Source organism: Equus caballus, chromosome 25, assembly GCF_041296265.1.
Source record: "Equus caballus isolate H_3958 breed thoroughbred chromosome 25, TB-T2T, whole genome shotgun sequence".
Lineage (NCBI taxonomy): Eukaryota > Metazoa > Chordata > Mammalia > Perissodactyla > Equidae > Equus > Equus caballus.
In genome coordinates, this window is record NC_091708.1 from 38,703,689 (window position 1) to 38,730,220 (window position 26,532).

The 26,532-nt window shown below is 48.0% G+C and overlaps 1 protein-coding gene across 49 annotated transcripts in view; it reads left to right on the forward strand.

Annotated features, from left to right (window-relative positions):
- The window catches only part of RALGPS1 (Ral GEF with PH domain and SH3 binding motif 1), a 309,544-nt gene that overhangs the window by 42,712 nt on the left and 240,300 nt on the right, over window positions 1–26,532 (forward strand). For 3 of the 49 annotated variants that reach the window (XM_070250756.1, XM_070250764.1, XM_023628899.2), the window contains exon 1: window positions 15,624–15,697. The exons of 45 other annotated variants lie outside the window; for them this stretch is intronic. The gene's annotated coding sequence lies outside the window, so the exon portion shown is untranslated. Of the gene's footprint in view, window positions 1–15,622; window positions 15,698–26,532 lie in introns of those variants that run through there. One more of the 49 variants, XM_070250774.1, reaches the window with a different exon arrangement.

The window sequence follows — 26,532 nt, forward strand, 5'->3', positions numbered from 1 at the left end:
ACCAAATGTTGGCAAACTCTTATTGATAAGTCATCAGATGTCTGGTGAAACCTAGACTCTGGACTCTGTTCCTTCCTTCCCCAGTATTTGAGTGCTGACTCAGAGATAGGCATGTCCTGTGCCGTATACTAGATGTAGGCTTTGAGTATGGCTGGTGACACTTATTCTACAAAGTCTTAGGGATGGGAGAGGAAATAAATATTTGCTCTAGATGCTCCAGGACAAAATGGAGAAGAGAAAAAAGGACAAGTCTAAAAATGAGCTGCTCCTGCTTGCTCAGAAGTGTGGCTGCTCATCCTTCCCTTGGGGTGGGGTTGTGTTGGAGCAGGCCTGAGGGAGCTGAGTAGGTTGTCTGTAGATTTTGACCAGGGGTGCGGGAGAGTCGGTTGGGTGGGCTTCTGTGAAGAGCATCCTGGCGCATTTCTGGGGTCACTTTGTTAAAAAGAAAGGAGGCTTCACTTCCTTCGTCTGGGCATTCATTCACCAGCTTTGCTGGGCTCCTGCTTTGGGCTAAATCCTTTGCTGGATGCTGGGCACGTGGAGACGAAGGAGCTCCGTCCTGCCTTTGGGGAGCTGATGGTTGGTGGAGTCACACACAAACAGAAGGTGACCAGAAGATGAGTGGCTGTGACAGAGGACCTCAAGTGAAGTGGCCAAGCAGAATCAGGCTCTGGAGCCAGGCAGACCAGGGTTCAAATCCTGGTTCTTCGACACACAACCTCTGTGACCTTGGGCAAGTGTCTTCCCTGCTCTGAGTCTCAGTTTACGGATCTGCAGACTGGGAATAGCAGTGTTACCCAGCTGGGAATGTTGCTGAAGATTCAGTGGAATGTTTAGCATGGTGCCTGACAGGAAGCTGGTGCTTACTGAGTGCTCACTGCCATTTTAGTTATCCTTGGTGCTGTGGGAGCACCAAGAAGCACCTCTGGCTGTTTTCTCTTGGTTCTCTGTGTAGTGCTTATGGTGCTAGTCAGGTGGTGAAGGTGGTGTCTGAGAAACCAGCTCTAAAGTCACAAAGTGCTCAAGGAGTCCTCAGGACGCTCCTCATGGACCCTGTTGACCTCAGGGCTGTGGGTTTGTCTACAACGTTATGTCTCTCTTTTTTGCATGAGCTCTTCTCAGAAGTGGTTTCCAGGCTAGTACCATCGTGAGGGCCCTCTTTGCCTGATCACCTTCACCCATCAGTTCCACGACTTTTCCCCAAGGGGAGGCGCAGGTCAGGCTTGTCTCACCTGAACTTACTGAGGAGAGCGTAGACCATGAAGACCCAGAGCAGCAAGGCCGTTCCCGGTTTTTCTGTAGAGCTTTCAAATCCATCGTGTTCTCTGCAGGGGATTCACCTCCTGAGTATCGGAGAGGTGGATAGGGCAGTGCTTAAAGCCTAGATGCTGGAGTCAGGCACCGCAGGTTTGTGTCCTGACTCCACCACTCACAAGCCTTGTGGCTTCGGGCGACTCACCACTGCTCTCCATGACCATTCCTCACCAATACAGGAAGTGTGATAGTGCCTACCTCCGTGTGGCTCTTACAAGGCTTCCCAGAGATGACGCAGAATGGGGCTTAGCAGAGTGCTTGCACATCATAAGCACCAGTAAACGTGAGCTAGAATAATGTTCTCTTTTAACCCTGGTTAGAGGGCTTTGGGATGCTTTTGCGGGGTGTTAATTTATTGCCTATGGAAGTTATGTCAGTTTTACACAAGGAATGTGTTAAAACTCAGATGTACCTGGTGGTGGCGACTAGTAGGAGCACCCAGGGTGACAGGGAGAACTCAGCCGGCGTTGGGACTGCAGACGCAAGCCTCAGCTCGCACGAAAGCAGTAGGTACTGGTGAGGGAGAGGGGATGTCGCCCTCGGGGTGGGCCCTGTCTCAGGCTGGCCCAGGAACTGAGGGCTGGTTCCCCAGGGTCTTTCTGTTTCATTGTTCTGTGATTCCACGTAAATTACCGGTTGTTAATATGAACTAATGCAACATTATATTTTCCCTCTTTAGAATTTAAATATTTTTACTATAAGTTTAAGACAATTACTTGAGTAATCAGATAAAAATTTCAATGTTTGGCCTCAACAGTCAAAAGTTTATTTGAAAATCATCTTATTAGAGATGAAAGAAAGAGTAATGAATGCAATTACATTTGTGTTTATTGGATGCAGTCATTCTCACCAACTCTTGTATAAGCTGGATAACTAGGTCAAGGGAAATCTGTGCTTTTGATACATTTCTGAATAATTCAATATTTATGGAAAACAAGTTAATAAATTCAGGAGAATTTATTGTGTGGCTTTTTGTGGCAATAGAGTTTGTGTGGAATTAGTGATTTTCACTATTTTAAGATATTTCTTATTTTGTGTCCTCTCTGTAGCTGTGTTTTCTTTTGTTTTTTCCTCTAGACACCGTATCTCCAACACTTTCAGTCCACTAGCATTTATAGACTGTCCCCACCGGGCTCCCACTACACCCTGCTGTAGCGTGTGATAACAGCGTGACCAACGATGACTTCCTTGTGACTTTCCTACTAGACTTTGCAGAGTAAGAGTTGGCGTTTGTTCCTCCCACCGTATTCAGGGCCTAGCCCAGGGCTAGTGCAGGACAGCTGGAATGATCTGAGTATGTCTTTCCCTCTGCTGGAAACCCTTGGTGGCTTCTAATTTCTCTTAGAAAGAAGACTGAGTGGTTGGCATACCTGCGGGGTATAACAGGATGCTCTTCAGTGTCCGGGTAATTGTTGGTTATGCCTCTCTCCCCTGATGCAGTCCCATCAGACCGTGGACTGCAGCTGCTCGGCTCACCACTGGGTCCTCAGCGCCTGGCATAGCATCTGGTACATTGTAGGTGCTCCATAAGTGTTTGTTGAATGAACAAATGAAGTAAATGGTGAGTGCCCAGTGACTGATCTGAATCTCTGAGATGAGAAGGTTGTTGGATCTGAGGTCCCTTCATTATAAAGTACCTCAGCACTTTCCACAGTCTCTTGACAGCTGTGTTTTCAGTCTTAGATTGCTTCTGCCGAGTGGGTACAGAGGAGAAAATGGGAGCTCAGAGAGGTTAAACAAATTGCCCAAGACATAGGTACGGGAGAAGCTGAGGGCTCCTCAAGTGTCTTTTCACACCCCAGGCTGCCGCGAGGTATCGTTTCTGACACACATTGGGGGAGTCACGGGTGAGATTAGGAAATGGATTCATTGAAAAAAGCTACTAGTAATAGTTTCTCTTGGTTTAGTTTAATTTCCTGATAACTGAATTTGAGGAGTCGAGTTTACTTTGGAGTGATGGGTTTAAGGTCTGGTTTCATTCTAGGGACCAGGAGACCCTAATCTGTCTTGAAAATGACTAAAGTGTAGTCATTATTGATGCATGTGCTGATTGATTGATAATTAAGATTAGAATTATTCTTGTTGGGAAGCTTTTTTTTTTTTTTAAAGATTTTATTTTTTCCTTTTTCTCCCCAAAGCCCCCTGTACATAGTTGTATATTCTTCGTTGTGGGTCCTTCTAGTTTTGGTATGTGGGACGCTGCCTCAGCGTGGTCTGATGAGCAGTGCCATGTCCGCATCCAGGATTCGAACCAACGAAACACTGGGCCGCCTGCAGCGGAGCGCGTGAACTTAACCACTCGGCCACAGGGCCAGCCCCTGGGAAGCTTTTTGATAAGATTAGAAGTTACTTGCCTACTGATATGTAGCATCCTTTTGCTGTTTTGAAAATATGCTGATTGCTTCCCTTAGCGTGATTCTCTGATGTATCTGGGATGACAACCTGCTACAGGGCACTTCTGCAGTGAGCACTGCTGTGGCCTTTGTGCTCATCAGATGCGGCGTCAGCCCATCCCGAAGGTTAGAGGTCACTGAGTCCACTCTTCCCGCTTTCCAGATGAGGGTGGGGACTTTGCCAGGGTTTCATACTCAGGTATGATTCCCCACCCAGCAAAACCCATGGACTTTAGCACATCCATTTGCGTATTGCCGTTTCTCAACAACTGCCTCCAGGACATGTAACGTTGCTCATAGACCACGTCCATGAAGAAGCGTTTATCTCTGACGAAAACCTGCTTCAAGGTCCTTTGTTGAATCTACAGGATGACGGCGTGGGAAGAGGAACTAAGACCTGGCTTAGTGCTCAGCTCCAGTGTCCAGTGATGAAAGCTAGTTGAGCAAGGACAGTGCCTCTTGTGGTCTGTTGCAATACATGTATTGATCTTCAGGGGCTTCATCATGGTCTTAGGGGGCTTACAGGTTGAGAGATTCTTGGAAGCTAGTTTTGTCAGTATAGCCAGTATACTTGTCGAATGGAGACAGCAGCACGGTGTCATAGAAAGATAGCTGGATCTGAAGCCAGAATGCCAAGTGTGTCCATTTGCTCTGACCCCTGCTTTCCGAGTAAGTAGGAATGTCTCTGGCGTGTGCGCATCTTTTCTTCAGTAGGAAAGCCCCAATTTTAAGATCTGAGATTGCTTTGAGAGGGCTGAGTCAGAGAAAGAGAGCTGGGTGATATTAAAGTATTGTACCAGTAACCAAAGACAGCCTGTTCCGTGTTCTTCCCTGTCTTCCAGACATACCTGCCTGCCAGTCTATCTCTGTCCGTCCATCCGTCCATCCAGTTCTTGTTCAGGGCCTGTTGAGTGCTAGCATTATGCTGAGTGTGGGGCCACAGTAGAGGAAAGAGACAAGTCTGGTCCTTACTGTCTTTTAGCTTACAATCTAGGAGCAAGTCTAAATAAGTATAAAAATAAGTACAAAAACAATGACAAATAAGGATACAAAAAATTAATTACAGCACTGACGAAGGCTACAAAAGAGAAGAGCATGGTGCTGAGAAACCATAAATAGGATGGTTTTACCTGGCTAGGAGGGTCAGCTTCCCAGAGGAAAGATGGGTTGGAGTTAGCCAGGCGAAGAGGTGGCAACTGCATCTGTCATGGTCCCAGATAGGGTAAGGGTATAGTGAATTCAAGAAGTAACAGAAGGACCGGCCCCATGGCCAAATGGTTAAGTTCGTGCACTCCACTTCGGTGCCTGGGGTTTCACCGGTTCGGATCCTGGGCGCAGACATGGCACTGCTCATCAGGCCATGCTGAGGCAGCATCCCACATGCCACAACTAGAAGGACCCACGACTAAAAATATACAACTATGTACCAGGCAGCTTTGGGGAGAAAAGGGAAAAATAAAATCTTTAAAAAAAAAAAATGATTGGCTGCTTCCTTTGCTTCTTGGGGGCTAGAAGAGCCCCATATCAGATTAGCGATTTTCATTCATGAAGCAAACATTTCCTGAGCATGGGACTGGTCTGGACACTGCAGTCCTGGCCCTCAGGAGCCTACAGACCCGACAGGCAGGAGTAAAGAATGACGATGGTGCTGCGTCAGAGTGGTCAGTAGTGGAAATGGAAGTTCATGGGACCGAACCAAACTCACAGGATCTTAAAGATAGATGTTCGGTTTCTCAGGCGAACAGGAGCACAGGCAGAGGAAACTGACCGTACAGAGGAGCAGGAGCAGGAGAGAGTGGCTGTGCCTCAGGAATGGTGAGCTGCGTGGTGTTGCTGGAGTGTGGGGCTCATGGTGAAGGGAGGCAGGAGGAGCCGGCAGGATGTGAGGTTAGAAAGGTGGTTTGGTTTGGGGTTCGTACTCGGAAGGACTTGGAGGAAGTGCTTAGGAGTTTGGATGTTAATCTGTGGTCAGTGGAGAATCGATCTGGAGTTATAGGAGGAGAGAAACACCATCAGTTATAACCCTGGGGTGGATGGCGGAGGCTGTGGGAGGAGACTGGCATTTGGATGAGTGAGGGGGCTGTTGCACCTGAATCTGGCCGTGGGAATGGAGAGGAGAAGGCACATTCCAGAGAGACCTCGGTCTCTCTCCTTGCAGATTTAGCGCATGAGAGGGAGGGCAATGTCAGAGTTTCTCACTTTAGTGATGTGAGGTGCTGGGCCAGTCACAGAGCTAAGGAACATGCAAGGAGTGCTGAGTTGGGAGGGGGATGTAGTGGATTCGGTTTTGGCTGTTTTGAGTTTAGGGTGCCTGTGGGACAGCATTCGGCAGCTGGCATGCTCGTCTGGAGCTCAGGGAGGGGTCTGCGCCAGAGCAGGGCTTCTCACTCTCTGGAGCATCAGAATCCTCTGTGGTGTTTGGGGGAGAGAGCTGCTCATTTGTATGTTGAAGAGTTTTCACAGATGGTTCCTATGCCCCACTGTTCTAGGGAGAGGGACTTGGGGTCATGCTCATACAGCTGGCCCCCGAAGTGGTAGGAGAGGTGTCGGATTATTTGGGAAGGCTATGTGTCGTGAGCAGAGGGTCCTGGCTGGACTGCTGGGGAGCACCAGCATGCGGGTGGAACACTGTGCAATAGTCAGAAGGGGCAAGGGGAGTGGTCAGTGAGGAGAGCCACCTAGGAAGACGGGGTGGAAACTGGTGGGGGCGGGCCATCCCCTCCAGCTCTCTCCCCGCAGGGTCTCTGCCCCTGCCCCCTGAAGCCGAGTGCTCTGGTGCCCCCACTGACACTCTTATTTTCACTAATCAGAGCCGGTCTCACAGGAGAGAGGTCGTTTGAGTTCTCTTTGCTTTCACATGCAGAAGACTCCGAGGAATCCCTTTGGACAACAGTCTTTGGACCCTGCAGCCTCCCTCAGCTCCCTTCTCAAGCAGTCCACTCATGCCTTCTACTGCTGGTCCTTTGCACAGAAATCTCTGGCTCCTGAAGCAGGAAAATTGGGGCCCCTTTCCAACATTTTGGGGTTCAGGATGGGTCTGCAACCTTAGTGGGAAGGGTGTGTGTCTAGATCCTAGGAAAGGCAGCTATGAGAACCGTGGGAGGAAGTTCTGGGAAGATGATAAAACCATTCAGACTGGACTAATGTGGCGTGGGAGCCCTGTGACTTGGGAGTGCATCCTTGGTTCCCTGTGTATCCTGAGCTTTGGCAGCAGGGAAAAGCCTGCTGCAGAATTTCCAGAACTTATGGATGGGTCTCAGAGTTAGAGTACGTGAGATCTACCCAGACTGCTGTGGAGGGATGGTCCTAAATCGGCAAAAGCGGAAGTCCATTCCCCTGGTAGGCCAAAATGCCTGACTGAGATCAGTTTACAGAACCCCGTGAAGAGCCTTTAGTCTGAGGGAGCCAATGAGTGACTCGTCTATGATAAAACATGCTTCTTGTCCGTATCACCCTGAACCCAGAGACCTCTGAGTGTAGCACAGAGGCAGAGACCCGGCTGCCACTGACCCTGGTGCTGAAGCCACAGCTGAGGAGTAGTGAGAAAGGATCAGGGGTGACTTGAGGGAAGTAACTGCCTCTCATACCGCAGCCGACCACCCTAGTATGAAGCCATTTGCCCCTCAGGAAAGGAAAAAGAAAAGGGATTAATGTTTGTTGAGAGACCCAAGCTTAGGCAAAGAGAAGGGAACAGATGGGTAGACGGTAGTATGTATACCAGTATAGAACATAAGATGCTGTTCAGCTCTTGTGGATGGAACAGAAAGAAATGATTCCGCAAACTGAGCTGGGTTCAGATCCTGTCTTTGCCCAAGGACTCCTGCCATCGCCAGTGAGAATGCTCTTATTGACCTTGTGTCTTTGGTTAAGTTATCTAACCTCTTTGGGCCTCAGTTTTGTCACTTTAAATGGGTTTGATAACAATTTCTACCTTAAAGAATTATTGTAAGGACTCAGTGGGTAAGGTGCGTAGAAATTATCCGCTGCAGAGTAATGGTTCAATAAATGATGGTGATGATGATGGTGATAATACCATCATTGTCGGGTACCTCTGCAGGTGTCTCCACTGGACTAAACCCCACCAATACAGCAAATGTGTGAAATAAAGAAGAATTTCAACAATCACAGGTTCAGATATGTGAACATCACCATATGGGAGGGAAAACGAGGTCAGCTGGTGAAAAGATTGGAACACCAAGAAGATAAGTATGACAATGGAGAGTCACAGAAAGCATTACATGATAGAAAATGAAAAAGTACCAGGCCCGGGAAGCTTGATCAAAGGAGTCTCACTGGCTGTGAGGAAGAGAGGCCAGAGGATTCTGGATCAACCACAGCGGGCGATAAGGACAAAGTTGCGCGTTAGCCTTGCTCTTCAGTGATGACACAGATTTTTCTTCGCCTCTCTATCTCCGCGAGTATTTTGGTGGGCACCCGGGGAGGTGGCATTAGAGATTATTTACCTCATGTTTGTTTGGTAACTCCAAAGTCTCATTTTTATGGCCGGGCTTGTGTTACAGAGTAGCTTCTTATTAAATGTGTTTTGACTGATAGGACGAAAGTCAATCAGTCGATCAGTCAGTCAGTCAATTTCTGGCTCTTTCCAGGGAAGGTGACCATACTATATCTCCAAATGTTGGTAAAGATTTAATGCAGTTCTAGTGCGATATTTTATAAAGCACGATAAAATAGTGGTGTTCATCTGAAAGAATAAATTGGTAAAAAAAATTTTTTTTTTTTGGTAAGGCAATGAAATTGCCTTCATTCTTCCAGATTCTTACTCATTTCAACAGATGTTTGAGTTTGCTATTATGTGTAAAACTGGTGCTAGACCCTTTGTTGGGGGGAATATAAAAAGGGATATCTTTTGTGATACACAGTCTCGTTAGCCTTTATCACTCTCCTTATGAGGGAACCGTTTCTGTAGGTTGGGGTACAAGTGACAGAAAACTCAAAATACCAGAGACGTAAATACGATAGAAATTTCTCTCTTTTGTGTGAGAAGTCAGGAGGTAACCGGCTCAGAGTAGGTGTGGAGCCTACATGGTCAGAGCCTGCATGCGCCCTTCTATCTTCTTGTTCAATCATGAGGCGATCTTGGGAATGGCTTCTGAGTCCAAGGACACTTCATGGCCTGAAATGGCTGCTGACTCTAGTCTTCACATCTGCATGCCATCCTTTGAGGGCCACTTTCCAGAAATTCCGCATGACACTTCTTGCATCCCATTGGCCTGATCTTGGTCATATGGCCACACCTTGCAGTAAGGGAAGCCAGAAAATGAAATCTATATTCAGGGAAGCCGTGGGAAGAAGGGGAGGATGGCTGCTGGGGGTCAGCCTCACTATTACTAGCCCCATTTCACAGATGTGGAGCTCTGTGAATTATTAATCCTATATGATGCTTGCATAAAAGCAGGAAAATAGATGAAGGAAACAGAAGTGACTTTGTTGCTAACTTACACAGGAACTTAACTCATGAGACATCGGGAGTTACACAGCAGCAAGGGAAGGAATGATTACTGATTATGTTGTTGGGGGATTTGGATTTCAGTGCTGAAAAGAATTGACAGGCTTAACCTTATACTGCAATGGATTCCAGATGGGTTTGAGTTAAAGGATGAAAAACAGAGTTAAAGATGGGAAGGTGTCTACTGAACTCTGAAGGGGGATTGCAGAGAGATCGGAGTGCAGGGGGATTAGGAAGGAGAGCCTTCCTCGTCTGCTTTATATATTTGTGTGTGTGTGTGTGTGTGTATGTGTGTGTATATGATATCTGTATATAACTCCTGAGTCAGAGACAGAGGACTTTATCACTAGCGGAAGCATCAGCACGTGTGTCAGTTTCCATTCCCCCAAGTCCCACAGGGGTGATACCATGGGCCCAAATGGATCCTGTGCTTTTGTGTCACAGCTGAGAAACGCTGAGCTTGGGAACCTGCTTCTTTATCGCAGGCAGAAGGCAAGCCTGCTCTTCCTCCCCAAGGGAGACATTGTCTCATCCCGCAAGGTTAGCCCTGTAAAGGGTGGTCAGGACCTTGCATTCTGGGCACACCCTACAAGACATGCTGGCATGCCAGAGGCTGTGGAGGATGGAGCCTCCCAGCAGGAGGCTGGTAGGGTGAGATGGGATGCTGTGTGTGGGGTGCATTGCCACAGTGTGTGCCACGCGGGAAGCTCTTGATCAGTGTCATCCCTCGTAATGTCTGTGGGCTGTGGAAAGGCAGGCCCAGCGATGACGTGGTCAGTTATCACAGTCTTTCCGCCTGGTTTTCAATGTTTAGACAAGACTGAGGGTCCTGGGAATGACAGGGTGCAGGAGGGGCTGAAAGGGAGAGCGAGGCTCACCTTAGTTGCTGCGGGTAGGTTCTGCTTTCTGGTACACATCTCACAGCTAGTACCTCCCGGTGGCGTGTACGCTGCTAGCTCTTGCTAAATTATTTAGAATTCTCTTTTCTCTTGTGCATGATCAAATGAAGTTTATTTCCTAAGCTTAATATTTGTGGCTTAATTTGAAATGAAGTATGGTGAGTCTTAAGAAATAGAATATTACTTGTTTGTACATTTATTTAGCAGAACCCTTGGTAATTCATTCCAAACTAATGAAACTTTAAATCTATATGATGTATAAGAGTATTATAGAAGTGTGGGGAGAGCTAAAGGACATTTAATGATTGGCTCAACTTTGCAGTTTTATGGAAGAGGAAACTGAGGCAAGAGGAGTGAAGGCGTTTACTGGAGAGTGGTCACAGATGATGAGTAGTGGATGTGGTTCTGGCCCTCAGCCCGCAGCCCTGTCCAGGAAGCTCTGAATCTGTGAGAGTAGATAGAGCGGGGACCGGAGGGAATCCATCTACACTGTTTTGGGTACATATCAGGCCAGGACTCATCTGTCCTCATTCAATAATGAACACGTAGAAAGGCTAACACTAGAGAAGACGCACTGAAAAGATCCAGCAGCGTAAAGGGAGAGAAACAAGGCGTGTAAGGACTAGAGGACGAACAGGCTTTGGGAAAAGTTTCCAAACCTTTACTCTGTGAACTGAAGTAAGTTTCAAACATCATCTTCATGTCCTCTCGGAGAAGGTCTGGATGCTCTGAAAGATGAGATGGTGAGTCAGCAGACTGAGATGAAAAAGGGGCTTGTAGACTTAACCTAAAGAGATAAATCACATAATGCGGGCATTTAAAATTAATGAAACTGCAGAAAGTCAAGGAGTCAGGAGGAGGACAAACTGCCGATCTCGGGAGGGACAGGAGAGCAGCAGAGGAGACCCCAGATGTGGGTTATAGATGAGGCTGGAGACCAGAACAGGTGAAATAGAAGGAATCCTCAATTTTCCTGAACTGAAGAAGGACCCGAATCTCTAAATTACAAGGGCTTATCTTGAACCTGGCAACATTAGCAAAAATTAACTAACACTTAGAATATCTACGTGAATTTATTTTTTTAATTTTAAGAACAAAGAGAGGATGCCATTAGCATCCAGGCAGAAGAAACCTTTAGATAAAAAAAAAAAAAAAAAGTAGACTGGGCTCAGACTTGTCTACAGCATGGGGGCCAGAAGGGAGTAGAGCACGTTTTGAGGGAAAAAGATTGTGACCCAAGGATTTTATCCTCAGCCAAGTTTAGTTAACATTTGAGGGTAACAGAAATTCATTTCAGTCGTGCAAAGACCTACCTTGTATGTAGCTTTCACTGCACCCACGCACCATTCCTGAGGAAGAATCACTGGGAGCCGTGCTCTGGCAACTGAGAAGTGAATCACAATGAAAGACCCGTGAACGGGCAAGTCAGAGTGCAGAGGGATTGGCAGTGAGAGTGGAACCATTCAAGTATAAAATCATTTCTCAATAATTGTGATTATGATTATAAAATAGAATACAAATGAAATGATTATTGAAAGAAGATATAACATTAAATCATAATTAACAGAAAAAGCAGAATAAAATTCCAGCTCAAACCAGACATCGTGCGTGTGAACACACTGCGCTCTAAAGAACTGTACAAGTGTGAAGGATGAAAGATTTGAAAGCCAGCTCTCATGCCCTCCAGTATGTCTGCACGTGTGTTTTCCAGCTCATAAAATGCTGTGCAGGTCTACAGTGTACCTGGGGCTACTTTTATGTTGATTCCTCTGGGCACCGTCTTTTCACAAAGCCTTGGAGAGGTTTGCTGGACACCTTCATTCTGCAGGTGGCACATTGCTGCTGGCAATGTAAAGGGTGCAGCTTCTTTGGAAAACAGCTTTGGCAGTTCCTCAAAATATTGGACATCAAGTTACCATATGACCTAGCAATTCTACTCCTAGGTATATACCCTTGAGAATTGAAAACACGTGTTTACACAAAAACTTGTACGTGCATATTTGTAGCTGTGTAATTCATAATGGCCAAAAATGGAAACAACTGTCCACTGCAAACGTCCATCAACTGATGAATGGTAAACAAAATGTGGTATATCCATGCAATGGAGTATTAGTCAACCACAAAAAAAGAATTAAGTGCTAATTCATGTTACAACATGGATGAACCTTGAAAGGAAGCCAGACACAAAAGGCCACGTACCTGCATGATTTCATTCGTGTGAAATGTCTAGAAGAAGCAAATCCGTAGAGACAGGAGGTAGATTAGTGGCTGCCAGGGAGCGGGGGGAATGGGGAGTGAGTGCTAACGGGTACAGGGTTTCTTGTTGGGATGGTGAGAAGTTTTTGGAATTAGATAGCCCTGATGGTTGCTTCACAACTTAGTGAATATGCTAAAAACTGCCGAGTTCTACAGTTCAAAAGGGTACATTTAATGGTACATAAATTATATCTCAGTTTAAAAAAACAGCTTTTTTCCCTCATTATTAAATGTTAGTTGTAGGAAAATAAGAAAGTAAGGATAGACGAAAAACCAATCAGCAGCCATCATCTCATTGTTAACACTTGGGGCATATATTTCCAGACATTTTTCTGTGTGTGTCTCGAAGCTGCGTTGATAGCCCATTTTAGTCTCTTTCCTGTCATGATGGTGTGTTGGGATCAGCATAGTCCACAGCATTTTTTGTTTTTTTCAAAGATTGGCACCTGAGCTAACAACTATTGCCAATCTTCTTTTTTTTTTTTCCTGCTTTTTCTCCCCCAATCCCGCCAGTACATAGTTGCATGTTTTTAGTTGTGGGTCCTTCTAGTTGTGGCATGTGGGACGCCACCTCAGCATGGCGTGATGAGTGGTGCCATGTCCACGCCCAGGATTCGAACCAGTGAAACCCTGGGCCGCTGAAGCGGAGCACGCTAACTTAACCATTCGGCCATGGGGCCGATCCCAGCATGTTCTTTTTACTAGTGCTTTAGCCTCTTGTTAGGGTGTTTATGTTGGACACAATATTTCGCTACAAGTAGGAGCAGTGTACTATTTGGAGTCGGAACATGGGTTCCTGTTCTGACTCACCTTAGGTTTGTGAACTTGAGAGAGGCACCTAATCTCACTCTTCTTATCTTTAAAAGGGATTGTAGTACTTACTTTGCGATATCTTACCAACCAGAATGGCTAAAATGAAAAAAAAAGACCATATCAAATGTTGCCAGGGATGTGGAGCCAGAACTCTCATACGCTGCTGGTGGGAGTGTAAAATGGTTTGGCCACTTTGGAAAACTGTTTGCCATCATCTACCAAAGCTGAACACACACTCGCCTTACGACCCAGCAGTTCCGCTCCTCGGTGTCAGCCCAGCAGAAAGGCAGACAATGGTGTACCGAGTGGCATGCTCAGGGATGTTCACACCAGCACCATCTGTAACGGCCCAGACTGGAAACAAGGCCAGTGTCCATCAGCAGAATGGACAGACATGTGGTGAACTCCCACAGTGGATACTGTGATCAGTAAGAGTTAACAAACAACAGTTCAGTGAAAAAATAGGGATGAATTTCACAAACGTAATGTTCATTCAGACATAAAAAATATATACTGTATGATCCCATTCATTGAAGTTTAAAAACAGAGCTAATCTGTGCTGTTGGAAATCCGCAGAGTGGTTACTTGTGGGTGGCGGGGTGATAGAGGGCACAGTGGGTTTCGGGGCTGGCGGTGTTCTCTTGCCCCCTCGGGGCGCTGGTTACGTGGGATGTTCATTTGTGGGAATTCTTTGACCTGTGCACTTTTCTGTATTGTGTTGTACTTCCATAAAAAGTTTATTTAAAACACTGAAAACGGGAAGCATATCAATCACAGTGCTCTCACTAAAAATATTACTAATAATGAGAATGAAAGTATTTGTATTGATGAATAAAATAAAATAATTTTAACGTATTATTTCATCTTTATCTCTTGCTTTGAACATTTATATTATAAAGTACATAACATGTTGGTATGTTAGAACATATATTTTAATATACGTTTAACCTGCAGTGAATATACATATGTTAGAGGTGCTTGCTTAATTTTTTTTAACTATTGGTAGTGAAGGATCAGAAAGGTTGGTGAGCTGCAGCTCAGGGTGGTAAGGAGGGGACAGCCTGAGCAGAGGCGTGGCTGCGGGCAGCAGGCCGGCGAGCGGGCGGGCCTTGAGCAGTTCCGCCAGCCTTCTGTGTTTGGGTTGGTTTCCTTGTTGCCGGAGCATGAAGTGCGGGACAGAGGAGGGTAGTGGTGAAGCTGGAGAGGGAGGTGGGGGGCAGGGGCCCAGGGGAAGGGCCTAAGAGGAAGCTCTGAAAGGTGAGAGGACAAAAGGAAGGAGACCAGCAGAAGAAAGGAACCAGCAGAGTTGGCCAAAGAGGCTAAGGAGATGGGAGGAGGAAAAGAACGACAAAGTCATTATTAGAGGTTGAGAGGGGAGTTTCCAGAAAGAGGGACTGGTGAACCATGTTAGAAGCTACAAAGACGTAGGAGAGCCTTAGGCCACTAGCCTCAAAGATTAGGGGGTCTTGGTGATCCAAGCGGGAGCAGTGTGACCCCAGTGGCCAGGCTGGGCGTTAGCAAGTGGGTGGTAGTGAGACAGCGTGGTAGTGAGGAAGTCAGTGGTGACTGATGGGAAGCAGCCTGGAGATCAAGGTCGAAGCTTTCTTGAAGGCTGGGGAGAACGGAAGGGGTTCTCAGGCAGAGGGAAGGACCGAGAGAGTAGAAGAGACTGGGGTTGCGAGAGAGGGGCGACTGACTCCCAAGCCCAGCCAGTGACTGGCCCGGTGTCTCAGGCAGATGCCTCTTTGTCAGGTGGGAGCCGAGGACCAGGAGAAGATGCAGAAACATTTAGGTTAAAGGAGGGACCCGAGGGAGCCGAGGCCAACTTTCCTCAGTGAAGGAGGTCGTGAGGCCGCCCACCTGGGTGTGGCAGCTGTGAAGTGAGGTGTGGGGTGGAGAGAGAGGGTGCTCTGGAGGACAGAAAACGAACCAGCGACGGGCCCTCTGCAGGCGCCCTGTGCAGCGTGCTTGTCTGTGCCAGCGGGCTGCCAAGAGGCTACCCTTGTGTCGGGGCCAGCCAGGCGGCCCCTCCCTTGCCACCTGCTCTTTTTTCCACAGCCATGTGCTCGCAGACACTCCTGAGTTCCTTTCTTGCTGGGCAGTGCCTAAGGCTCAGCTATTGCTTTGGGCCTGCCGGAACATTCTTCCATGGAGTCTGTGCTTTCCTTTGGGTTCGGTCCCCAGGCAAACCCTTGCATGCTGATTTACCACAGCACGTATCCAAAGTACCATGGGAAAGGAGAGTAGTGACCAAAGCAGTGTGTTAACTTCAGTGATTTTAGGACAAGCTTTGCTACCTGATTGGCTAATGATGATATCACATATTGATCTTAGAGAAAAGTATATAGCATTTCAAAGAACAGGTTGAAATCAGATCTTGTAGCACCATAGTTGGTCTGACCTTGCTGAGCCTTGAAAAAGAGTTCTTACCACATGGAACGTGGATGTAAATTGAATTGTTCCCCCGCTTTTACAGCAGCTACTGTTTGGAAAGAGACGTGCTGGGATGGTCTTTCCTGTTGGCCTGCGATTATGAAACCCAGCCTGTGTTCCTGGTAAGTCGGCTCACTGGCCTTAGCGGCATGTGCCCTCTAGAGCAGAGGGCCATGCTGCATGGGCACCCAAAGGTGCTGGCTGGTCAGGTGAGCCGGGTGGTGTTGGGGTCAGGAGCCCTGACCTCGTCCTTGCTGGGCTGAGGAGCTGTGGCATGGCTTTGGGGACATCAGGCATCCTTAGGGAGCCACATGTGCAGAGAGTGTTTTGGGGGCTCCTTGTCAGATTAAGCTCTAGGATTTTCTCTCTTGGTTCTCCCATCAAGGGTTTTTTCCTTTCTTTCTCTCTCTTCCTCCTCCTCGTGCAAAACCTCTTGTTGCTCCCCTGTTGTGCTGTCATCCTTTTGCTCCCGTTGGTCAGAAGACAAATGTTCTGTATCTGACTCCCGAACAGGTGGGGTTGTTTGGGCGACCTCCTTTCTCTCAACCTCAGTCAGGTCCCTGCACCTCCCCACAAACCCGTCTCCTGTCTCTTTTTCCAGTTCAGCTCCGCTCCTCACGTTCAGCTGTCCTTGCCTCAGACCCCTCGTCAGAAAGGGCAGCTCGTTTTGTGAGTTAGGCTTGGCCGTGGGAGGATGGGTGGAAGACCGTGAAGATGAGTAAGACGTGGTCGTTGTCTTCAAGAGACTGCAGTCTACTGGTCAACCCCCTGCCATGCCCTGCTCTCCCTGGAGGCCCCCCCGCCCCCCAGTTCTTGCTCCCTGAGATTCTGCCCACCCTGTTTGGCACTTGTTCTAAGAATGCTTTTTTGCATTCCCCAGCTCACTGTAGCTCTCTTTGTTTTAAACCCTCATATGCTTGTTTTGCCTCCTCTTGTGGCCGTGGCCACATTCTGCATTGCATTGTGCTTTTTTGATGCACCCAGTACCTCTTGCCTTATCTCTTTGATTAGATTTTAAGCTCTTTTAAGCTCTGATAAGTCTTGCTCGTTATTGTATGCCGTGTTGTGCCTCGCTTAGTGCCTAATACACAGTAAGTGCTCAACAAATGGTACTAGCCTGAAACTAACATGGTATCTCTTTGTGCCTCCCGGCATCCATCCGGTTTGTGGCCATGGCCCTCAGGTCTTGAAATAACATAAAAGAATAGGGAAAGAGGCACGGAGCCTTTACCTAGAAGAGTCCTAGGAGATTCTGTTCAGGTAGGAGCAGTCACAAAAAACGTCAAAAGCTGGAATATTGCAATATTTTCAGTTCTTCTGGTAGCCTTACCCTTCTGTCAACCTGTTATCACAAAACAGGCGGGAGGTGAAGTTTCTGATGCTTTCCTGCCAGGGGCCCATTCTTCCTTGATATTGCATGATTAACTACAGTACAAGTCATTCATACAGTGCTTAGAAGAAGTAAGTTCCCTAAAACTTACACTTCAGTGGGAATGGTTCTGCGAAGGAGGATGCTGGAAATAGCTGTTGGTTTAAAGGTAAGAGCGTCTGAGAAAACTGAGACTCAGAAGTAATTTCCCTGAAGGAACACAGCAGGTAAGCAGCAGGGTTGAGATCTGACTCGAGATCACTCTAGTTCTAGCAATGGTTTCTCCACTGTCTGCTTTCGAGTCTGAGTGGAGCTGGATTCCATGAAAGAGGGGCTGCAGCTGCCCACCGGCTGCCCACGCTGCTGGAGGGACCGCCCGCTCTCGCTGATCCCAAGGGGTCTGGGTGGCGTTGCCCCCAGTCCGTGCAGGTGGGAGAGGACTGCGCCTCCCCTGTCGTCACCAGGGCCCCAACGTGCAGGGCACCTCCTTCCCACGTCTCGTGAGGAAGATCGCAGTTTGCAGCTCGATTCCCTTGGGCCCTCTGAGCAAAGGCTGTCAGGTCGTCAGGGCCTCAGGCTTGCTGCTGCCACGGAAGCACGGTCTGCCACAAACAGGGGTACAGGAACCTGCGCCCCCTCCCTTCCACAGGCAGAGACGAACGACAGCACATTTGCGCAGGCTTGGCCTTCACGCTCGGAGCGGTGGCTCCTCTGAGGGGGTGAATGGAGACGACGTACAAGAGCTTGTATGCGCAAGGAGAGGACCCCCAAAGAGACGAGATTAAAGGGCACCAGAGTCTTTCTGGAGCAAAAAACATGGCTTTCGAATTTAAAAATGACTAGCAGGAGGGGCTGGCCCCGCGGCCGAGTGGTTAAGTTCACGTGCTCCGCTGCAGGCGGCCCAGTGTTTCGTTGGTTCGAGTCCTGGGCGCGGATATGGCACTGCTCATCAGACCACGCTGAGGCAGCGTCCCACATGCCACAACTAGAAGAACCCACAACGAAGAATACACAACTATGTACCGGAGGGCTTTGGGGAGAAAAAGGAAAAAATAAAATCTTGGAAAAAAAAAAAAAAATGACTAGCAGGAGAACTGAAATAGGAGAGCTGGTCTGAAAGGTCAAAGAGAAGAAGGGCCTCACAATCCAGAGCCACGATAAAGAGGGAAGTAGTGAATTGAAACGTGAAAAATTTGGAAACCTCATCCAGGGAGACCTGGCATATAAGTAACAGGAACTCCAGAAGGAGAAAAAGGAACAGATGGAGAAGCAAGAGAAGAAAATTTCACAGAGTTGAGGAAAGAGCTGATTCTTCAGGTTAAGTGGATTCATTCAGCTCACACTAAGACCAACACTTCGACCTATTTTCCACTAAAATTCCTAAACTCCAAGAAGAAAGAGAAAGATCTTAAAATTTTGTAGGAAGAAAGAACAGGTTGTTTTCAAAGGAAGGAGAATTAGCTCTCCGTGGACTTCCCCTGTGCAACCCTGGAGGCTGCAAGACAGTGGTCCGTGTCTCCTGACTTTAAAGGGAGAGGGGCCACAGTCCTCTCTCTGCCCAGCCAAGAGGTCACCCAGGGCCATTGCAAAAAGAGACATTTCAAACGTGAGGACACAGAACATACGTTATCTGTTATGTACCCGCGGAAGATACCCAGCGAAGTTCTTCAGCTGCAGGACAATTAAAGCAGAGCAGGGATAGGGAGGGGGGACGGGCAGAGTGTGGGAAACAGGGAGGAGCCGTCCCTTTAGTGCTTACTGTTTAATCTCAATGGGTGTTGCCACTGTGAATGGAAGTTTTTATTGTATGTTAAGTTATTAAAAACTTTTAAAATAGAGGAGACCTACTGTAAGGAAAACATCATAGGCTGAAAATAAAAATTCTAAACCATCTGTGCAAACCCAAGGCTTTGGGAGAAAGGATGAGAGGGTGGGGAAGTAAGTTTATTTAGGACAGTTAAATAAACATAGGGCAAATAAAACATGGAGGCATAGTTATTTATTTGTGTTACAGAAAGAGAAAGGTTCAATTTGACTTTTGGGGATCAGAAGGTGTATTAATTAGGACTAGATTTGGTTGCATATAGTAGATAATCCATGAAGAACAATGGCTTAAACATATAAAGGTTTATTTCATCTTGTGAAAAAGTAAAGAGCTGGGTATTCTAGGGTGGGTACAGTGAAATTAAGGTCATCATGGACCCAGCTCCTAATATCTTGCTGCTCTTCCAGCCATAGCAGATCGCTTCCTGATTCAAGATGGCTGCTTGAGCTCCAGTCATCACATCTGCATTCAGAATCCAGAAGGAGGAAGGGGGAAAATGTTCCCTTTCAGACACTTGGCAAAAGTCTCACACAGCACTGATGTTTACATCTCCTCGAGTGGAGCTTAGCCACACTGAGCTGCAAGCGAGTGTAAGATGTGCTTAGCTAAAAATAGGAGTTCTCTTGCTAAAAAAGAAAAGGAGAAAGAAAGAAATTGCAATCTCTGTCTCAAAAGATAATCATTAGCGGAATGCAAATTTAAACAATGGGTATCTTTTTCACCTTTCTATTTGGCAGAAAGTTACCGAGATTGATAAAACCAGTGCTAGCAAGTGAGTGGGGGACGTGGGTACTCCCTTACACTGCTGGTGGGAGTATGAATTGTTCCAACTTTTGGGGAACATGATCTGAAAATATCTAATAAATATTAAAATATCTGTATCTGGCAACCTAGCAGCATACTTCTAGGTGTCCCTCCTGCAGAAAGCAAGCGCCAGTGCAAAAAGCCATACAAAGCCGTTTTCTGCACCACTGTAGTGGCCCACAGGTGGAAACAATGGGAGCGTCCATCAGGGATGTATTTGGCAGCTGTTGAAAAGGAGCCGCTCTCTCTGTATTGACCTGAGGGAAGGCCATGATGTATCATTAGGTTTTAAGAACAAATTCCAGAATAATGTCTCCAGCAGGCATTGCAAACTGGTGGCCCACGGTGACAGATAATACTGTGGACCAGGCGCAGAGCTAAGGGCTTTTCGTTGTGCTCACAGTGGACTGACAAGGAGGTACTATTGGAGCACCTTTTCTTCGGATGCAGAATTTGAAGCACAGAGAGACTAAATAGCTTTGTCTGGTCACCCAGCCGATAGACACTGGGTCCAGGATGGGACCAGGGCTCCAAAATCTGAACTCTTACTAACTCTGCTCTCTGCCCAGGGAGCTCTGTCTAATCTCCCCATCTGATGCTGTGTATGGCCAGCTCAGTGCTTTACAGACGTTCAAAATTGGAAGTGTTAGTGGCGTCATTAGCCCCAGGCCCCATCTGTCCTTATTCTGTTACTCCTGCCACTTCCCAGTGACATCATCTTCCTGGGCCCCATAGGCATGTGAGGGTATGACCCTGGTCTCTGCTATGAGCCCCACTTGGTTCTGTCTTTGTGTTGCCTGACGGGATGGCTAGGAGGGACACACTCCTGTCTGCTCACTGCGATAGCTGAGGTGGGTGGAAGGGGGAGGCTGTTGGGAAGGATGGGTTGATGGCCTTTTGTTTGTACACCTCTGTTGGGTTTGGCTTATAGCAGCAAGGATATGTTGCTTTTGTAGTTTAAACAGGAAGTCCAATAAAGTATAAATTAAAGAAACACGTATATTTTTTGTTGAAGAAGATTCGCCGAGCTAACATCTGCGCCAGTTTTCCTGTTTTGTATGTGGACTGTGGCCACAGCATGGCTGCCAACAAGTGGTGTAGGTCCACACCTGGAAACCAAACCTGGGCTGCTAAAGTGGAGTGTGCCGAACTTAACCACTAGGCCATGGGGCTGGCCCCTAAAATATTTAAATATAAAGAAACAACCCAGATCAGTTACTGCACCTTCCTTTCTGTCATTTGTTTCCTTTGAGAGTCTCATAAATGTCACAGTTTAAGCAAGGAGACTCAAGTTTTCCTTTTTGTAGGATGGAGGTTTAGGCTGTCCATTGTGTTAACATCTGACGCCTTCCCACAGTGGAACCTAAACACAGAAAACAGCACGGCTCCTCCCTGATCCAGAGGGAGACTCTGGCCCCATTGTCACCTCAGAGTCAGAGATGGGAGCATGTGGAGGGAGGTTGTTCAGAAAAGGGTTTGTGAACATGGAAGCCGTGGGCTGGCTCCTGACACTGCTTGTGTGACCCTCTTACAGGACGTCTTGGAGAGGCAGCTGTGTGTGGCCACAGCTGTGACGGTCCAGGGAGGAAGACAAACACATAACTCAGGACAAGTATGACGGGTGTTCAGGAGAAGCCTGGATGCTCTAAGAGGCTGTAGGAGAAGGAGATAACACGGCGGGTCAGACGAAGGGTTCCCAGAGGAAGTGATGTCTAAAATGAGACTGGAAAAGAGAGTAGGAAGGAGCAGGAGAAGAGTAGGGCGAGGGTGGCTCAGGGAGAAGAGCCAGCCCCCGTGTACACCTGGCTGTGAGAGACAGCAGGGTGGGCGTGGCCACCGGCAGGCTCCGTGGCATTTTGGCACCTGTTCTAGTCTGCACATCTCTCCTTTCTTGGCTGGAAGCCACTTCCAAGGGGCTGCATGTGGGAGGGGCTGGCAGAGGGCCTGCACACTTCCAGCACAGAGCGCTCTCCCCTGCAGGCAGGGCCTGGGATTCCCAAGGGGTTGGGTACCTCTAAGCCCCCCTCCTTCCCTCCCACCTAGCTTCCCTCAACGACCTTGTCTACTGACCCTCCCCTCTGAGGACCGTGGCCCTGAGCACTTGGGAGTAGGTTGGAATGCAAGGACAGGATGTGATCTCTAGGTGGGTGATTACTGGTTGGGCATATTGAAGGTCAGTCTGGAGGGAGCCCGGGAGGGGTCCGGGCCGGAGGGACTCTTAAGGGAAGTCTCACCCGCTGTTAGCTGAGGCCCCTCCTGGGTGGCAGCTTCCACCTGGGTCCTGCCTGAGCTGAACTTGGACTTGAGCCCAGAATGTTGCTGCTCCCCTGCTGCCCCTGCCACCACATTAGCCCCAGGTGTCTGCATCCCCCCGCTGCTCCCCCTCTGCCCCCCGCAGGGGTGTTTGTATCTGCCAGAGGCCTTCTCTCCTTGAAGTCCTTTTGTGCAGGCCTTGAGTCTTTTTTGGGCGGCAGAACCAGGTGGCTGGGTGGCTGAAACATCGCAGTCTTGCTCTGACCTTGCCCTTTCCTTCCATGGTAGGCTCGGAGAGTAGTTCATTCATGTTTATTGGGAATACAACAGACTGCTGAATACTGTGCTGGGAACGGCGGATAAAATAGCAATGTCTGAGCACTTACCCTGTGCCGGGCGCTGTGATCAACACTCACTCCGCAGAGGTGGCCTCAGTTAGGGAACTTCATACACATGAAACACTGAGACAAGTGCCTGGCACCCACAGCACTCGTAAGTACCAGCTGGCGCTGTTAGTGACTCCGTACCACAGCCACGTGAGGTGGGTACCGTCCCGTACCCCCACTTCACAGAGGGGGATTGGAGCTTAGAGACACTGCCTGCATCACCGGTGGTGAGTGACAGAGCTAGGATTCAAACCCAGGACGGTTGGACTTCCGAGTCCCGTCTCTGAGGGTGAATGAGGTAGGAGGGGCTCGCCTTAGAGAGCTCATGGTCTAGCAGGGAGGTGCCCGGAGAAAACAGCAATTCCGTGTTAGAGTGACAGGGGCACACAGCAGGGGCTCTCCACCCAGACTGGGGACCTGGAGCGGGGAGGGAAAGGGAGGAGCATCCAGGCAGAGTCCTCGGTGTGGTCAGTGGCACTTCCCGTCACCCGTGGGATGTGCGTCTGTCTCTGGGCTTTGGTGAGGAGGCACTGCTTTAGTGGTCTGTGCACCCTCAGTTGGGGATTAGTCATTTGAGGGAGGGGATGTGGCTGCTTATACCAGCCAGACTCCTGGGAGCTTGTCCTCCAGGCAATCCCGGCTCTTCCAAGCACCGTGTGCCTGGAGGTCCTGTTCCCCTGCTTTGTGAATCCCCCAACCTCCTTGGGGACACATGCAGATGGCCTGGGTTATAGGTCTGTGGCGCCCAGCCCACTCTCTCTCCACTTCTGTCCCTCGAGCGAGTATATCCTGCTGTAGCCTGGAACTGCTCTCTTGCAGTTACACATACAAGAATAAAACATCATTATAAAACCATGAGTGAAAATCCAAGCTAAATAAATCCCGCTGTGACCCTGCCACCCTAGCAAGTCAAACTGTTTGTGTGTTGCGCTTTGCCCTTCCAGTCTCTGTCCACAGGGCAGGTAGGTTTTTTTACAGTTGTGCTCTTGCCTCTTTTTTTTTCCCCTTGTGGCAGGAAATGAGAAGGATCTGTTAAGAAGTAGCCACCAGGTGGCGCTAGAGCCCCAGGATCGGACTCCAACCTCCAGCCTGTAATACCTGGTGGTGAGCCATCCTTCAAGTGCTCTGGAAGCTCACTTTGTTTCCTCCCCAAATGCTGTGTTGCTCACAAATGTTTTCCATACTTACTTGAAAAGAAATTGAACAACAGTGAAGTGTACAAAAAGTAGAAAGTAAAAGTGCCGCATAACGACACCTTTAAGAGGCAATGATAACAGCCAAGTGTGTATCCTTCTGTACTTGTGTGTTCACCTGTATGCATAATTAACACGTGTCCAAGTGCACTTTCTCAGTAAGCACTTCTCAGACCCATTTTTTTTTTTAGGAAGATTAGCCCTGTGCTAACTACTGCCCATCCTCCTCTTTTTGCTGAGGAAGACTGGCCTTGAGCTAACATCCATGCCCATCTTCCTCTACTTTATACGTGGGACGCCTGCCACAGCAGGGCTTGACAAGTGGTGCCATGTCTGCACCCGGGATCCGAACCAGCGAACCCCAGGCCGCCGAAGCGGAATGTGCACCCTTAACCGCTGCGCCACCGGGCCGGCCCCTCAGACCCCCATTTACAGTTGTAACCCTGCCCCTGCCCTCTCTGCCCATCCCCTCTCCCTGCTGGACTTCTTTCCCTATTACTTGTCACCAGCTGGCACACCATGTGTTTCACTGGGTGCTTTATTTATTGTTTCCCCCACTAGAATGTAGTGGGAGATTTCTGGCTTTTTCTTTGCTGGTCTATGCCCAGCACCTAGAACAGTGCCTGACACACACTAGACTTTGAGTAAATGTTTGTTGAATGAATGAATGAATGAATGAGAGAGTATGTCCTGAATTTGTGGATTTCTTTCTCTGTCCGTCAATACTGATTTGCCTCATCCTTTTAAACCCCTGCTTAGCATCCCCTTGAGAGGATGTGTTGGAACTGCCTTACTGAAGCACATCGATGTAGCTTTCCATTGTTTTCTTGCCTTTTTTGTAGGTGTTGCAGTCTGTGAACTTGCTGGAACCTACTCTCTGGTTGCCTGTCTGATGATTTCCATGCTTTGCTCAAACTCTAGACTAAGTGCTTCACAAACAGCATCTCATGTGGTCCCCACACCACACCCCTCACGCCTGGGAGAGAGCTGTTGCCCTCAGCTTCTCTGTTTGCTGTGAGAGTGCTGAGGCTTCGAGGACAAGCGCCTGCCCAAGGCCACACGCCTGCTGAGAGCTGAGCCTGACTCCTGGGGGAGTTCTTTCTCTGTTAAGGATATTACTTCATCACCTCTCATGTGACATTGCAAACACGCTTTCCCCAGTTTATTGATGGTCTTTCATCTTTTTAATGATGTCATTTCCTATACAGAAGTTTTAATTTTTAGTGTAGTTAAATCTGCCGATAGTTTGCTTTGTTTTCTGGCTTTTGTATCACCCTAGAGAGGATTTCTTCATCCCAAGATTAAAAATAATATAGTGATTTGTTTTTCCTCTGGTATTTTTATGGGGATTTCTTTGTTAGATTAAATCTATAATCTATCAGAATTTTGTTCTTATATGTGGTATTGGGTAAGGTTTTAAACAAATCCCCCCTCAAGTGAATAGTAAATTGCTCCATCAAAACCTGTTGCATAAACTGTTCATTCCAGCTGCTTGAAATGCCATTTTGATAGGCGTTAATTCTCGCACGTAATTGATCCTATTTTCTGGACTGTGTTCTGTCCTACTGATCCATTCATCTCTTTCTGTGCATTTAGCTTCGACTGTGGCTTCCGAGCAGGACAGGTTCCTTCTCATTATATTCTTTTTTTGAAAACTTCTTAGCTATTTTTAATTATTCTTCCAGATGAAGTTTTGAATCAATTTGTTGAATTCCAGAATGAACCCTCTCAGGATTTAGAGTGAACTCGTGTTTTATTTATAGCTCAATTGGGGAAAATTGATGTCTTTACAGTATTGTTTCCTTATCCAGAGGAGTGAAGCGTCTCTTTTTTGATTTGTCTTCTTGTTTGTCTTTTAGTAGAATTTCTTATTTTGCTTCAGATGATTTTTGGACCTCTCTTTTAAAGTTTATTTCTAGGTATGTTTTTCTTTTGTTAGGAGGCTCTTGTGCCATTACGTTTTCTGGCTGGTTATTGTTTGGATGGAGGAAATGGTTGATTTTATGGCCAGATGTCTAACACTCATGGCTTTCTCCTCAATCCAGTTCCATTTGCTTCAAATCTTCTAGGAATTCTTAATTTCTGGTTTGTTGATGTCATCCTTCCCTGTATTTCAACACTGCAACAGATTTCTTATTCTTTTTGTTTTTTCATTTCAACAAGATTTGGAGGGGGGAAGGCAAACGTGTGGGCCCAGTTCATCGTCTTGAAACCCAAATCTTTTATATGGTTTGCTGTGAAATGTCATTTTCTCCATGCACATGGGGCCCCTCCTCCCCACCTCTCATCCCCTGCCGTGTTCTCCACGGAAAGTGGAACGAGCCTTGAAGACAATGTAAAACTAGGTGGATGTTCCATTCAGCTCCCGGCTCCCGGCTCTTGGAGCACGCCCTTTACTCCTCATGGGCTTTGTTGTGCTGCCCAGGCTGTGTTCACTCCCCTCCTCCAGTCAGACCTTGCCCACCCTGCCTTCCTCTCTGGAGACAACTTCCTTCCTGTTTTGGTGGGAGGCACCGGGCTGTGCGTGGTGAGTCAGATCAGTGGTACTTGTCAGCAAGGCTCAAGAATGTGGGTGTCCTGTGCTGACGACCTGCTCCTCACCTCGAGGTTCCTGAAGTACCTGATCACCGAGGGAACATCAGCAAAGGGGAACTAGAGGACCCTCGTTAGGAGCCAGCACAGTGCCTGGCCCCCAGCACAGGGATCTCTGGTCAAAGCTGGTTGAAGCAAGTGACAGGCTCCCAGCCCAAGGAGGCGTCCCACGCCCCGTAAGCTTGATCTGTATCTTGGGTCCTTACCTTCCTCCGGCCAGCAGCAGTGTCCAGGAACGCGCAGGCCAGGCGGGCACACCAAGGGGTGCATGTGGGAGTTAGCGGGCAGAGCCCAGGCAGGGGCCCTCTTCGCCTCACGGGTCTCACAGCAGCAGGGGAGGAAGGAGGGCCTTGAACAGGTGTGTGGCCTTTGGGCACTCGCTGCGTCTCCTGAGCACATGGCCCAGTCGATGACCTGGACCATTACCAGTCAGACCAGTAATTCCTCTGCCCTTGGCAGGGACTGGGAGGGAGGGAGGGACTCCCTGCTCCTTACAGTAAGCTGTCTCCTGTCCCCATCCTCTGTCCACCCTAGA